Source organism: Ischnura elegans, chromosome 6, assembly GCF_921293095.1.
Source record: "Ischnura elegans chromosome 6, ioIscEleg1.1, whole genome shotgun sequence".
Classification (NCBI taxonomy): domain Eukaryota; kingdom Metazoa; phylum Arthropoda; class Insecta; order Odonata; family Coenagrionidae; genus Ischnura; species Ischnura elegans.
The window spans coordinates 42,870,380-42,886,958 of NC_060251.1; positions in this window are offsets into that span (position 1 = coordinate 42,870,380).

Consider the following 16,579-nt stretch of genomic DNA (forward strand, 5'->3'; position numbering starts at 1 on the left):
CCGTCGAGCGTGAAATGTCACCGCCACAACAAAGCAATAAATTTAATAGAAAGAAGAGTGAGATGTCATGGCATGGTGAAATGAGAGAAAAATAAAATAGTAATTCCGTCCACAGCAGGCGCTAATTATCCTTGATCTTTTACGCCGAGCAAACAAGCCTGGCGTGATTAACTGGGGCATCCTCAGTGAAATTATTCCAGCTCAATGATCCGAAAAAAAAGCAAAGCTATATCATTCAGTGTTCTCTCTACGTTCTATCTTAGGGCACAATTAGCCCTCACGGAGACGTGTAGCATTCTCCATGTAGCTTTCTAAATGTTAACCACTACCCAACTTTGGGCAAACTATTACCTTAAAAAAATAACCGAAACGGGAATTATTCATGCCATCATTCTCCCTTTTGACTGCTTTTAATTTATTCAAAATTATGAGATCAAGTGCTTGCGACGATTTTCATTTCACCATATGTCGTTTATATTCGCTTTATATTTAATGAAACAGAGTACCCAAAGAGTGAATTGTCCTCATGCGTCATATCCGCTTACAGTGGCGTAACTAGGAATATGCTTTAGGGGGGGATGAGATGGCCTGGGATGGCGAACCCCTTTCCCCAGCCATAGGGCCGGAAAAAATGACAGTCCTGGATATAAATTTTTTATCATTTTGGCACCAAAAGTTTAAATTTGAGAAGATGCAGTGAATAAATTGTAAAAGTAGACAATGTTTTAAAATAACTTCTTCATTTCTCTGAGGCTTTGGGGGGGGGGGGATCTATCCCCTCATCCCCCCATAGTTACGCCACTGTCCGCTTCGGCATTCCACCTACTTCGGAAATGAAACGATAAGTGACAATCTTAAATATCTACATAATTTAAAATTATAGTAACCGGTATTCATATCAACGATAACCAAAGATATCCTTTGCGAGCGTTAGGCCATATATAAGAATATGATTGTGCTACGTAATATGTATTTCATTCTATTTCGCACACAGTATGTTATAGTCAGACTAAATTATAATGCCTACCTAAATATTATTATATGATGAAAAATAACGGAGTGGGTTCCTGCGACTAAGTAATTTTTGATTCACAAGTTTCCATGACGTTATCCCAAACAAGTTAATTCGGTGCTTCATTACCGTGAATATTATTAAGAGGACTCATCACATCCGCACTTCCGACCTGATTTCCTGACGAGTTCTTTGCTTAAATAATCTTATGCTATCGTTTTGAAATCATCACAGTATTACGTTAAATTTATCCTTATCTAAAATTGGTACGAGAAATTCTCCTTAGTGTTTTTCCTGAGATGATGGATATTTTAGAGAGAGGGAGGTAAGACTTGAAAAGGGTCCAGTATACAAATGCTCTGAACATTTCAAGATCGCAAAACAAGTTTTAAATAACAAGGAGGCCAGAAAATGATAATACTAGTGTGGTTGAGTAAGAGTGATACGTTGTCGTCTACCAGTAATACTCAGGGTAGACTGAGTACGGTTGTGGCAGTCGTCCTGTTAGAAATAGGGAATAGCGGGCTAATAGATGAGCAGCTTGCAAATCTGGACCTATGTTACAGTATTTTGTCAGCTATCCTGCACCGTAAATGCTAGCAGGGTCCCATATTGGTTTTCAACAATCAAGAGTAATATTATAATATTTGAATGTGTATTAGAGTACAAGTTACATTAAGAAACGCTCTTTGTTGAGCTCAAGAGCCTACTTACAGAACTAAAACTTCCATATACCTAGGCCGACGACCGAAATTTATCGACAGTCATACAATTACTTAGGGCCTAAATTGTTTAGCATGTTGCCGAGTAATGTAGCAAACTCGGAAAAAAGATGGGGATTTGCATCCGCAGTAAAAAAATGGCTTATGAGGTGTGAGGAAGTAGAGTTTCTACTAAGAAAGGTGGGTTAAAAAGTTTACAATAAAAGGTATATTGTATATTCTATGTATGTAATTATGCGTTTATATAAGAAAAATAAGAAAAATAGTTATCCTTGTCCAAATATTTGAAATACGTTTTGTAATAATGAATGCAATCGGCAATAGAACAAATAACTGAATACAAAGAAATTTTACTTCTCATGTGTGCTAGCACCAAACCTATGTAAAAAGTTTAAGATGGTAGCCCCAAAACTACTCAAAGGGGTACCTATATATTCCAAAATTATTTAAGTATGTTGTAAAATGTAATATTTGATTGTAAATGGAATAAATTATATATTATTAAAAAAAAAGTCTCCCCTACTAATTCAGTTGCTCAAATAATGAAAATTTACAGAATTACGCCGAAAGATATTTTATTCGATCTGATACATTCCCGAGGTATGCTGGTAGAGAAGGCTGTTCGGGTGCCCTACCGGGTCTTCATCCTGCTTCTTGAGGGTTGAATGAGACGCCTGTGTTAAACGCCTCTTGTCCAGCCCTGAGGATGACGTACCTCTCGTATCCCGAAACGTCGGCAACTCTAAAGGAGATTACAGGGTGGAGCACCCGTGCAGACTTCATTACCAGATATTTAATTACAGAATTGGTGAAAATTTCAAGGCGATAGCGTAAGTATTAAATAAGAAATATGTCAGGCAAAGCGATGCGAACGGTTGACTAAGAGTGATGCGTATACTTAAGCCAGTAATAATACCTAGTAAGTCAGTACAGCAAACTCAAATCAACAACTTTCACCAAGTCACGCCAAAAAATATTTAATTAATCCTATGCCTTAATGAAAACTTCTCTCACAAATTACGTCCATGGCCAATGTTTTATTTTACAGATCCGCGCACTCAAAATGAAAGGCTCCACGGCAACCAAAACGCCCTCTCGGTTGAGGCTCAGAAGTCGCGCCGAGAGATGGCCGGGAGACTGTTGATGGCTATATTTGCCACGGTGCGTGATCCTTCAGCTCCCAGTTCTCAATCTCAATCCCTGTATCCTTTCATGTCAGATAATTATGACGAACACAAAAGGCATTTCCCTTTCGTCGACTACGTAATTCTTAATCCCCTTCCTATTTTCTCCCGCTCGTTGTTAATTGATTTCATTCATCCCACGCAAAAGTCCCTTGACTCACCGCTCCGTAAACAGCCAAATCTCTATGAACAAGGGGCCGCGTCGAGACAATGGCCTCCTCCTTATATTCCTTCTCATATTGAAGTCTGCGTGAGGTGATCAAAAACCTTTCCTCTTTCCTCTCAAACGTCTCTCCATCCCTTCCTCACTCTTCCGCCGAAATTATGAATCTCATTGAAACTTCTTGGGAAGTCTTATTGTTTTCCAATCTACTTACTCCCAGACCATATTGCCTTCTTTCTTCCTCCCCTGAAATCTTCCGCCTCCCGTGAACAACGTGGTTTCCTACCGAACTCCCTCTTTCCAATGTTCTCTAAACCTCTTTCTCACCACCTCCGTCTCATACTTTTGGCTCTCGTATAATCTTCCGGCCCTTTTCCTCCAAAATATACACACTCAAGTTCCCACGGATCCTGATAACTATTTTAGATGAGACGATTTCGGTCTGAAAAACTCTTATGACAACGAATAATGACCAGTTTATTTCTTAGCTGCTAAAATAAATTGCGATCCTCCATATTTTTATACTTTACTGACGACTTATTTGGAAACTGTACCGTACAGGTCTCTCGCAGTACAGATCGAAATTATGTCATGGATTATTATATAATGATATAAGTATATTTATAACATAGTAAGTAGGTTTGAAAATAGTGCACAGTTCCTAAAATAGAGGTCAATAGGTACACTAATATAAGTCACAAATTACTATTTCAGTAGTTAATTACCTGGTAAAACAACCGTAGATTCATAATCCAAATTTTGTAACTTTCATGATAGTTGGTATTGCTAATTCATTTGTCGAAATTGGCTTTCGTTGTGTATTCTGTTTATGTTCAGCATTGTGTGCATATAAGAATATTTAGATAATTTTCGGAACTGTTTAGAATAGTTTTTGGTGCTTATTCTAGTTAACTAAATTCCAATGAAAATTTACAAGTGACCAATAATTATCTAATTTTCTGGATTATGAAATATATTCTTGAAACATTTTTCGTGAGAATTATAAATTTCATTATTGAGCACTACACAGTCTAATAATTAGTATACATTTTACATGATTGACAAATGTATCAAACAAAGACTAATAATATATTATCGCGCATACTGACAGTTTTTCAAGAAAGCTATCCATTCACTCTTTTTAGTAGCTATCAATGTCCTCTCGATAACGGGTCGGCAACGATTGCTTGACTGTTAATCGCATATTTACACCTCGCATGGAAGCCTGGTGAGAAAATTGCAGCATTTAAAAAATATATTAACTATAAACTACTCTGTTTCAGCAATAAACTCGCTCAACAAGGCATAATAATATCAAAAATGAAACTATTTATACATAATATACTTGAGCGGCCCTCAGATTGGTCCACTGCCTTATGCAGCCCAAAGAGTGCAGTATTCCGTGTAATTAAAATACGTTTTGTCAATGCTACATATAAATTGAAGATTTCAAGGCGATCACAGCTAATAGAAAAAAATATTATTCAGAACATGTCAAAATCTTGTTAATTTTTAACAACACCTGCCATTTTAATTCATTGGAAACCTTTAGCCACTGGAAACTTTTATGGCTGCATCGTTATTAATTTTCGCAAAGTGAAATCAGAATGAGCCTTGGAAGCTAAGGCAGTGTTTCTGTCTTAAAAATTTTCATCTCCTGGAATTATTTGAAGCCAAAAGGATCCCACGCATATGCCTTTTCCCCCCTGCCTGAGAGGTACGGCCTTCTCTATACTACCCCCTAATCTCCTTATCAACCGTCTTAGGCTTCCAAATCATTGATCTTTTGTTCCTCTCCAGACCAAATTCGCGCTTTCAGACACCATGTTCTTTCTCCTTACCTTCATTGCCTTGTCTTTCTCTCGCTATCCTCTTTGATCCAGGGGATGATATTATTACCGAGAGGGCTCAACTTAATTTACTCATTCCTCTCTACCAAACCACTTTTGACTCGGGGGGCCGCAAGACTGTGCCTTTCATTGGCAATCGCAGCGTACCTTATAGAATTTCACCTCCCCCTTCCCTCTCTCTATATTGCCTACCATATTTTTGAGGAAATATTAGTGCATATTAATCTCTTATCTCTAAGGTGGTTTAATATCTGGTGCTCTTCCCGCGCAAGTCAATATGTCATTGGTCATGATTCACCTTTGGTCTCAATACTGGTCATGATTCACCTTTCTGATTTGGCTTTGATTTTCCAAAGGTAAATTTGGCAACTGCATGACTTTTTAATACCAAAGACAAAAACTGAGAGCATGAAGTCCTAAATAGCCACGAAAACTAGTTACCGTATTAGCCTGACCTGGGATTTCAATTCTCACAACAATAAGTAGTAACTATATTCCCAACATTTGACGCATAGGATTTGATTCCCGCATATCATGACACTGAGATATCAACACTCTAGCATTTGTTTTACAAATAATTACAAATAACTACGAATTTTACTAGTCACACGGTGCCATCTCCTCTTTATAAGTATTAGCCGATTTTTAAATTCTGCGAAGGTATTTAAAAAATATCAAATTGGAAAATCCCTGTTAAGTATTCATCGAGCCCAGGAAATACCGCAGTTCCGAAGTATACATGAACCGCACGCCTGTCAAGGGGTGTCGTTAACAGTGGCGCCGACTCCATGGGGCCTGAGGGGGCCCGAGCCCCCTCAAAGATTCGTTTGGGGGGGCGGAGCCCCCTCAATAATTCCAGAAAATAATTAAGCAATATTATGCTTTGTGAAATCACAAAAATATATTGGTAATTTTTATTTCCCATGTTTGACAATAGTTACCTTTTAAAATAAATTTAACAATGTGCGTTGAAACAAATACATAATTATAAGGTTAAGCAGTTTAACCCATTAAAACCCAATGTTGCTTCATAGCAACGTCAAAAATGTATAAATTTTCAGTTCTATTTAGGAAATATCTAAACTGCGTATTATTTCGAGGTGTAAATTTTGATGACGAAATATTTATCTGCCTCGACAATTATGATCGAGTGCAAAATTTTCATCTATTCAGAATAAAAATTCTTGAAATTTGATTTCTACCTTAAGCAGCTCTGGGTTCTAAAGGGTTAACTGAATCAAGTGTTGTGAATCATGGTAGTGTTTCGGTGCTGCGACACACTTTGAATTTAACCTCTTCCCGGGGCAAGACCTCCGATATGGGCCCCCCCAATGTTTTTTATAAGTCGGCGCCCCTGGTCGTTAACCACGGGGTTGTTTACTGTAACACCAAATAAATATGGCTGCATAAGAGGGAAAGAATACGGACATTTTATAGAGAGATTTTGGTGTAACTTCTATTATAAAATACGTAATAACACATAGAAAATTACGGAAAAGAGACTGAAGCGGTCCAAAGACTTGAGGACAACGATAAAAGACCGATCTTTATAAATCCATGATGAGGTACCAATAGACGTTTTCCTTAAATAAGATTTCTGATTCACCTTCGATTTTTCAAAAGCTGATTCGGCATCTACGTGGCCTGTGAACTAATCAATTTTATTTTACGAAAACGTTTTGAACCAGAAAATGTGTGAACACTGATACAAGCATTCCACTCGCATTAATTTTTAAATCAATTATTACGTGAGTATGATAATAAAAATTGAATATAATACATGAGGTGCACCGGAAACCGAGGGAAAATTAGCGTTTTTTAACCCATTAATCCCTAGCGTTTCGTTATAGCAACATTATTCAATCGTAATTCTCAGAACAAGTTTCTACTTCAGAATAATTTTTTCTTCGATTTACTGACTTTTGTTAAGTATCTCTAGTTCTAATTTTGTCATTTCCACCAACATTTTCATTCATATAATTGTATTTTTTTTATGACTGATGGCGTTCGGCATAAAAATCGGTGCGCACGTACGAGAAGCCATAGGGAAAATGACATACCCCAGCATGTCCGTTGAAAGGCAGAATGGGGCATTTCCTCCAAAGGAATACTGACAACTCCCGGCGAAGATGTTGAGTGTGTGCAAATCGAGATAAAAAATAAAAGATGTAACCTAAATTTTAAAAAAATTACTTTTTCTGTATTTATTTACAGGAGTTTTCCCATATGATGAAAATATTTTTTTTTTCCAAAAATTCATCTTAATTAGGGCAAAATAAATCAGAAAATGCAAAACAACCGAAGTTAAAAGCCTTGATTACAGTCTGAGGAATAATAGGTTAAAGTGTAACTTGAAGAAAATTTTAGGGTGGTGTTCTAGTGCACTTACTACTGCATGACGGCCAAAAGAGATTTATGGAGGTAATAAAGTTCAGTTCCATAATGAGATCGATAAATGGAAGAAGTATTTAAGTAATACTCAACGTCTTTAGATCACGAGGAGCGTTTGAATCGAGTATCGATAACAATCTGGATTTCAAAAAAAGAGAGAACACATATTTTCATTTATGCTAGTTGACTCATTTATCAAGTAAGGTAGTACACTTACTTACATAGTATTTTGAAATAATTCATAAACTTATGATTAGCAGTTTTTAACTAGACTCTGCGTAAGGCTCAGTGCCAAGCAAATAAAAATCGTTCATGCAACCCCGACCCTGGAACATAAAAATACTCCTTAATTACACCTAAGAGCTCTCTAAATGCAATCAATTACATGGCAAATATTTTTCATGAATCTCCAGCTAAAGTTTCTGAACGAGTTCCGAGTGCTCAGTTTCATTCAATTTGGATGAAAATGATGTAGACATACGATAGTGTAATTTTTTCCATACCTAACGAAGTGCTTTATCAATGCCTGCTCTACAGCCTAAATATGATTTTCTGCTATTATTCATGGTAATCCAATTTAGGTGAGCAACTGATGAGTGACGCGAAACATTTCATCACACCTCCAGGCCGATTTATCACAGGCAATAACCGCAGTAAGTGAAGAGGTTGTCGTCTTGTCTGTCGTTCTTGATAGCGGATATACTTTTTTCAATTTTCAAATCGATTTTATCCAGGAAAATTACACGGAGTTTACCGGAAAGCAAAACTCATCTCAATACTACCGTAGAAAAGGAAACTTGTGGGTAGCGAGAGATAAACACCAAGTGGTAGTCGAGTTCCAATGCGAATTAGGTGGTTCTTTTTTTGTTGCGAGGTCCTTAAAGAGGTTTTCCAGGAAATTCTTCTTAATGACCGCAAAATAATCCAATGATTCTTTGCAGTATGGGACTATCTTGTAGCAATTTATTACCTTTCGGAATGAATCCGATGTCAGGCAAGGAGGATTTATACAAAAGGAACAAAAATGCGTTCGAACATGCTCCTTAATTTTACCAGAGGGCGAAAGGCTCTAGATATAATAGTCACGTGCGCGCAAGGAATGCAAAATGAATTCAAATTTGATAAGAGGGTGCCGGAGAATTAATCTAAATTTCCGAGGAGAGACAACCCACCTTTAAGGGAAAACTTATAGCCGTTTCCCCTCCTTACGCTTTATCCACCTTCCGGCCAATCGGCGCGTTTTCTCAAATCGCTTCCGCGACTCGCGAGTGGTGCATTTCTCACGCCGATTCCGTTCCGAATAGAAAATAAAATTTTTCCTTTCACCTTCCGACCTGACGCCAATGCTCTCTAACCACGTCCCGCGGAGAAGAAAAACGCGGGAGGTTTTCTTTTTTTTTTTTTGGTAAGACGAAGCGCCCTCACGAGCAAGGGGACTGAATAAAGGAGGTCCAATTCCATCTCATAGAAGGCAGATTTCTGTTGCCAATGCGGTCGCATTTTAACCCGTTTTCAAAAATGTCCGCGGCGCGGTGATGACTGCAATGCGATCCACTTTTTAAGAATATTTTGCAGTATACTGTTTATTTAAAGCGAGGAACAGCATTGCAAATTTATGAATGTGATAAATCACATCATCATCTACATAAATCTTGGTGACAATTTCTGATTATACCTTATTTTCCCGTGAAAATCGGATCGCTTTATCCGTCAGCGACGCGAGTGGCAACTTTTAAACTCCATTTAAATGCGCGGTTATAGACTGAACATATAGAGACCCGACCTGAGGATCCTCTTTTGCAATATTCGTGGAAATACCATGGCAAACCAACCATGAGCACCAGTAAATTAAACAATATAATGTATTTGGGAGGGAAGTGTTCATATAAGTCTAAATAATAGCTCGCAAGCCGCCCAAAAAGGCGTAAGGTGTGGGGTATTGTAACCCATTTAATTGCGCGGTGGTGGAAAAAACATCTATAGGTCAACTTAAGGATCCTCTTTTGTAATATTCGTGTTCGCGATAGAAGAGTTCGCGGGGGGGCGCCTCTGACGGGCAAAGGACGAACCTCTAAGATTCCTTTGGAGTCTTTATTAAGACGTCAGTTTGGCGAGAGCAGCGGGTGGGTGAATAATATGCCCCGGACTCCATCACCTGGGGAGGATATTATTATTTAACGTGTGAAAGGGTGAGTTGGTGGATGGAGAGGGTGTTTTACGTGGGGGGTGGCGATGCGAAGGAAAGGAAAAAAGTACAACGAGTTTTGAACGAAGAGAAATGCTCTTGGCGTGAAATAACCTTCAGACTTTCATCTTTCAATCATCGTATAGCATTTTTGTACTCTAAATTTGTTTTATTTTATACTCTATAACAATATTAGCGTTACTTCAGTCAAGAAAACCTAATATTCTTCACTTACATATATGTGCCATCTCGCATGAACAGTAGTTCTATTGAGGCCCTATTCTCATTGATTTATTCGTCAAATTTTGCGCAATAGACCCTGTATATTATAAAATAATTGGCCCTTCTTCTTATAAGAATGTTCTTCCGTCTGAAAATAATTAAAATTGTTGTGATACAATGGTAATGGAATTAAAAAAGTTCATTTTTCTAGCATGACATAACCTTCAACCTTCTATCCTCCATTGACTCCGTTATGTTGTTGTGCTATTAATATAGACTAGATGTCGTGACTCCGTTATGCTGTCTCAGTATAGTTTTCCGAATATTTCAATTCTTAAATAAGCAATTGGTAATTCATATTATTTACTTTCATTGATATGCCATCTCACATGACGAGAAAATTTGGTTAACGGTAATCGCCTTTTGATTTTTTTTTATGAAATTGCTAATTAGACCCCAGATTTATCAATCAATTGGCTCTTCATTGGTTAGAAGATAAAAAACATTCTGTTTGAAAATTACTTAAAATAACTGATATAAGGAAAAAATATAATTATAATTTAAATATTGCCTGGACATTTTTCATCTCCACATGATTATTATCGAAGATGTTTGGTAAGATGTATAGCAAACATCTAAAGCTATGATGAAAATGGAAATGTAAAAATATGAGTTGGGAAAGATTATAAACTACAAAGATAAAATGCAATCCTAGGGCCGTTTTTCTACAATCTACGATGGGTCATGATCAGTAGACGAAGTGATTGGTCGTGTCTGTGGACAAACTTTACAATACCTTCTTCATGGAATATTGCCGCCAATGACTCCCAATAAATTATGCCTCAGCCTGAAGCACATCGCCTTGCCATCTAGCCACATCTTCATTTCAGCGTAAGGATGGAAGCTAGGTCGGCATTACACGGCAGGTGATCGAAAATGCCCCATTGAAATTGCTCAAGGAACAGTTCGGCAGCATCAGCGCCGATATGACGGGCGTTATCTTGGATCAGAACACTTCCAGAAGTCAGCATATCTCTTCTTTTGTCTTGAATGGGAATGGACTTAATATATCACACTGCTTCACACCCTAGCCACATTGCATCGAAGAAAAATTCTCTTTTATCGGCAGAAAGGTCAAGACATGCCAATGCTGAAGCCACTCGGCAAGTTTTCTGCCTGTTTCTCCGCAGTACACACTTGCCGCGAGAATCAATTGAGTCAGTCTGGTCAATAAGATTGCAACTGACCTTAAACTAACAACTTATGGTCGGAAATGACTCGAGCGTGTGGTGTGGGGGGCGCGCAAATGCCCTGCCTGCGCATTACCCGCCTGTCGCTTTTATGGCGTTTTTGGTGAGCCATCGGAGGTGGAAAAAAACCTCCCTCGTACAAATAAAATGTATAGGTATTTTCCATGGTGAGTGTGATTTGAATTGAACGCAATTGCATAAGATGTAGTGGGTATATGGACTATTATTATTTGTGATGATAGGTGTAATATAACGGACATCTGATGCGATGGAATGTTAAAATATGAAAATGAATAAATTTGAATTGAAAAAGATCCTAAAGAACAAAAAAGTAAAATATGAATAAAATGAAAATATAATATATTGCTATTATCCATGAAAAATAACGATAAAAAGTTATCGCTATTGTTCACATAGTCGAGATTTGTTAAAAGGTAAGACGGAGTTACTGCCCTAGTTTTCAGGATTTTTTTAGGTGTGCAAATTCGAAATTTGTGATCTTACACCTTAGAATCCGAATACCCGAGTAAAAGTTTAGAAAAAAATTAGAAAAGAGTTTTTTTTAAATAACCATTTGTCTTCAGAGTTATGTGTTGTAAAAAAGTGTAAAAGAGCTAATGTATCTGAAATTTGTTGCTCTTTCACTTAAAAGCATTTCTCTACTCCACCCCTTTCCCCTCCCCACCCCTTCCACTCTTCCCCTCTTTTGTATATAACCCACAACGACGCTACTTGTACTGCTAGTCCTATGAATATGATACAGTGTATCGAAACTAGTCAGGAAAATAAAGTTCCAAATTGTAGAAATAGCAAAGTTTTTCATTCACAAATCAGTAAAAGCATTTATTTCCGGAAATTTTCAATAATAAAGAAGATAGATGCGTAATTTTGGTTTTTGATATTTTGAGATTACCATTTACCTTCAGAACCTAGGTTCTTATCAAAATATGGACCGCGAATATATGGACGGTTAAAAGTCAAGAATATTGTGAGGATGAGGAGATTTTTCTGCGCGGTGGAAGGTAGGTAGCGACGTGAGAGAGATGGGAAGAAAACATAAGGAACATTTAACGAAGAAAAATGTGCTCGGCATGAGATCAACCTTCAACCTTCCACCTATTCCAACATCCTCATCCCCCACCGCCATGTTTCTCGAAAATTTCGGAATATTAATGTTTCTGGAAGAGGAAGATCTTCCAAAAAATACCTGAGTAGAATAAACTCATTTTTTTCCGCGACAGATTGATGGGAGTCACGCGGCCCGTACCAGAAACTGACGCTAAGAATGGCTATGCCACATTAGGGTGGTCCTTATTTTTGAAGTTTTCGAATTTCTTTTGGGACACCCCCCAGTTTTGTTCCATTTGGTGAGAAAATAAATCGTGAAAATTATTTTTGCAATCGGATGCCGGGAAAACGTGCCGCATCGCACTCAAAGTTTAGAAATTTTGTGTTTTTTGGGTGTTTTTCGGACTTAACTTCAGATAATGTCACTCTCGGATTATTTGATCACTTTTCTGTTTGTTACAACGACTCGTTAGACATTTATATTGTATCACCTCAAATATCTTTGATTTCTGTCCATTGGTTCTCGGGATATCGCACCGAGAGTGAGCGCGCGCCACCCCAGCCGACACTTTGGGTGCCACGCGGGTTGCATACCCTCAAAATGTGTTGATAGTTCTCACCCATCGTAAAACCATAAAATTCCGTAGATGAACTTTAAACTCCGTCAATATAACCTTGAATACTATATTAGTCACCGTATATTGCCAAAAAGGGGCTTAGCAGTATTGATCTATTCCTTATATCTAAAGATAATATCTAAGTGATCCTACGTAAATTCAGCCTGAATGTTCGCAAAATATTAGACTTTGGGGCTCAATGGCGGTAATTTATAATATCCGATTTTGAGAAATGTGAGATCTTAGCCCCTGATGTATGTTAGAAACCATCCCGCAAAGGGCGTATTTGATATCTTTCATTTCTGTCCTATTGCCACATGCTTCCACATAAGGCAGGTGGTGGAGAGAGAAGGGAAGACTAGGGGGTCCGTAACCTCCCCCCGAAACATAAAAAAAACCATCACTTCGCTTCATAAAAGAGAAAAAAATAAAAAAATGATGAATTTACAAAAGATTTCTTTGAAAATATAAGTTATTTTTCGACTGTAACAAGTGTTAAATTAAGTTAGAAACACTCTAATTCGTATCCTGTTTTACCAAAATTTTCCCATCTGGTTTTGGACCCCTCGAACGAAAGTCCTGGCTACCCCTGCATCAGACTCTGATAAAGCCAGTATTTTGATAGCAAACGCCACCCTAACCTTTCCTCGTTTTTCAATTGCATTTCGTCTTCAGTCAACGTCGCGGTATTCAATCTTAGCAAGCAGCGTGAATGAAATATCTCGCAACCAGGAAAGCGTGAGCTGATATCACAAGCTGATTTGAAGGGAAGACGTGGGAGGCATACGTTTAATTTAATGATATTTCTAGACGTAGGTGTAGCATGTTATACAAGTCACGTGCCGCAGAGAAATACAAAACTCGCGCGGGCGTGGAAAGTCTTTGCTACTAGATACACATAAATGTCAATACAATTAAGAGGGTTCAAGACAAGAATCACGCTGTTTTACTTTGCTGTGCTTGTTTCTTTTGGCCTATAATTTTGAAAATAAAAGTTTACCATAAGGAGGAAATGTCGCTATAAAAATTACCTGCCGGAACGCCATATGATAATTTTCCATGATAAGGAAAGGAAGAGTCAGCACAAATATTTTTTGCTGCCTTAATATATTTAAGCCAATCTTTGTAATAGCTATGTTATCCGTCTCCCAAATTCACGAATTCTGTTAGTCATTCAGGTGTTCTCAATACTATACGGAGAGACATGAAAATTCAGATGGGATATCACGCAAATGAAACTAGACTCAAATGAAGAAATGAGCTTGATTAGAGAGGTGTATTGGCATTCATATAACAATGATTTAAAATTTTGGAAAAATTGGCGACATATTGCTATTTAAAACTTCTGCCTTATGTATTACACCATCACCTACCATAAAATTGGTAATCGGTAGAGTTCAAACGTCCCAAACTGGAATCCAGAGAAGTGGTTTCAAAATATTGTCAACACTATAATCACATATCATTGATTCGCAAACACGTGAATTATTTATAGATTAGCATAAATTCTGTCTAACCCTGCAATCGACGTAAACGAAAGAAACCAACCGAAGAACAAGTGAGAATGCATTTACGAGCAAGTTTTTTTTTATGATTTTAAGAAAACAATTCAATTTCAAAAACTTAAACCAACAATCTTTGCCGTTCTTCTAAAGTTTGAGCAGTTATGTCTACAGTTTTATTTTCATCTTATTTAAAATCAAACAATGTTTCAAAACTCATTCGAAGTAGGGGCCCTGGAGGCCTCCACGGCCCTTACTTTGAAGGGCTCTGGAGGGCTCCAAGTTTGCTCCCTGGCCAGTTTACTTCTGAGCATTCTACATTTCATTCTTTACTTATGAAGAGTATATGAGTATAAATCGATGTTAGATTTAAATTGTGGTTAGAAAAAGTAATATAGATGGAAATACAGTATTATCGGCTTCCAATATATTTAATTGGATTAAGAAAGGGAAAATTGGTCGCTACTATAAGATTCCAGAGATTTCTAGAGATATTGGGGACATCAAGTCAGACCAGAAATAGCATTAAATTATGAAAATGCGGTAGATGGCAGGGAAATACATGGTAGGATGAAAAACATTAATCATCAGTTCTATCATGCATTTGAAGTTAAGGAAAATAGGGAGTTATCCCACACTTTTCATGAGTTTGTGATGTCGGTTCGAGTTGATACGTTGCCGAGGAGGTATTGGTGTCAGCACCAAACCTTGTGGAACACCAGTTCATGAAGAATTCGTCCCGGAACATTAGCGTCACTTTTATGCGTCTATCTATGATCATAAGCTTCACCCAGTATCAAACCCGAAAAGATATTACTAATATTAATCGCCAGTGAAGTCTAAGGTGTTTCATCTGCAAAACATTGTTCTCTACATTAGATCCTGTTCAGGACTATTTGCCAAAAACAATCAAATGGAATAACAACGTGTATACCATCCTAAAGCATTTGAAACTCAGACGATTTAGCAACAAAAATACGTGGGGATGTCTCATTTTCAAAACATGCCTTTGTAAGTTTTATAAATTTTATGTTTATTCCATTGTTTTTTCATTACTGTATCTATAATTTAAATTACTTATGTATCAAAATTCATCTGAAAGACATTTTGATTCAATAATATACATGGTATAAGGATTGTTTTCTGAAGGTGGTCCCACTAAACATCCCAGTCTCTGGGATCACCTAAAGGTCCAAACTTGGTTGTGTATCTGTAATATTTTAAAATTTTTAGATTGTTTAGGAAGCAATAAATATATAATCATTTTACAATGTACTAAAAAATCCCCTCTTATGTATCACAAAACTGTGGCAACATATCGCCTGCTGCGAGTAACCGAATGTCATCTACACTGAGGGAATAAATCGTCCCGTGGTTGGTGAGAACAAGTTCAGAGAAAGGAGAGGAGGAGGATGAAGGAACTGTGGTGGAAGGGAGGAAGAGAGAGAAAGGTAACGACACGCTTTCAGCGCGAAAAAGGAAAGGGTGCTAGGGAAAGGTTTGCACGTACGAAGCATTAAAGTGTCATCGGGCCGGACTCGAGTGACTCACGAGGGATTGAAAAGCGCTAGGGAGCGGGACACGAAAGCAGTTACACCTTCGGGAGAGAGAGCGAGGGTGCTGGCACGGAATGAAGGTGGACATCGGACTCGTCAAGGAGGACGAATGGTCACCACTGAGGGATATTAGTCTGCGATACAACCCGCTTCATAACATTCCAGCGACAACGGTGGGTAGAAATGAACCATAAGCTTTTTTACCCGTCAGGGATAGTGCAGATACAATAAAAACAGATACAAAAATTAAAATAAATATATAAATACAAGTGCAGATACAAAATTAAAAAAAATAAAAAAAAATGGATGAAATCACTGAAAAATAATTAACGAAATGGTTTAGTACCACTAGAACTAGTTGTTTTTTTTAGCACAAAGTTATCACAACTGCAGGAAAAGGTGGTCGTGTTTTCAACCTGAATGTGGGGAACGTGTTAAATTCTTAAACAAAAAATTGAGTACAGACTTGTATTTCAATATTCTTTGCCTAAAAACATACGGAGCATGCACTCTGGAAATGCAGAGGAATTTAAAGAAAAAAATCTCAGTACACAATAAGAAGAAGCTGAGATAAAGCCAAAATTCCAACTGAAAGATATGGTACAAAAATATTTTATTAAAGTGACGCCACCGCGAATCTTAGGAATTATTAAGCCTGACAGAAAATGCGTAATGAGAGGAATGGGGCATAAAATGATACAATAAAATCATTAAAAATCCATTTGTTCAAGCTTGGGGAGGGAGAGAGGATAAAAGCTTCACGCCTTCGGATAGGAGGGTACACGGGGTCCGGCACAAAATAAGGCAGACAACGAGCTCCTCACGAGACACGAACGGTCGTTGCAGAGGCATATTTG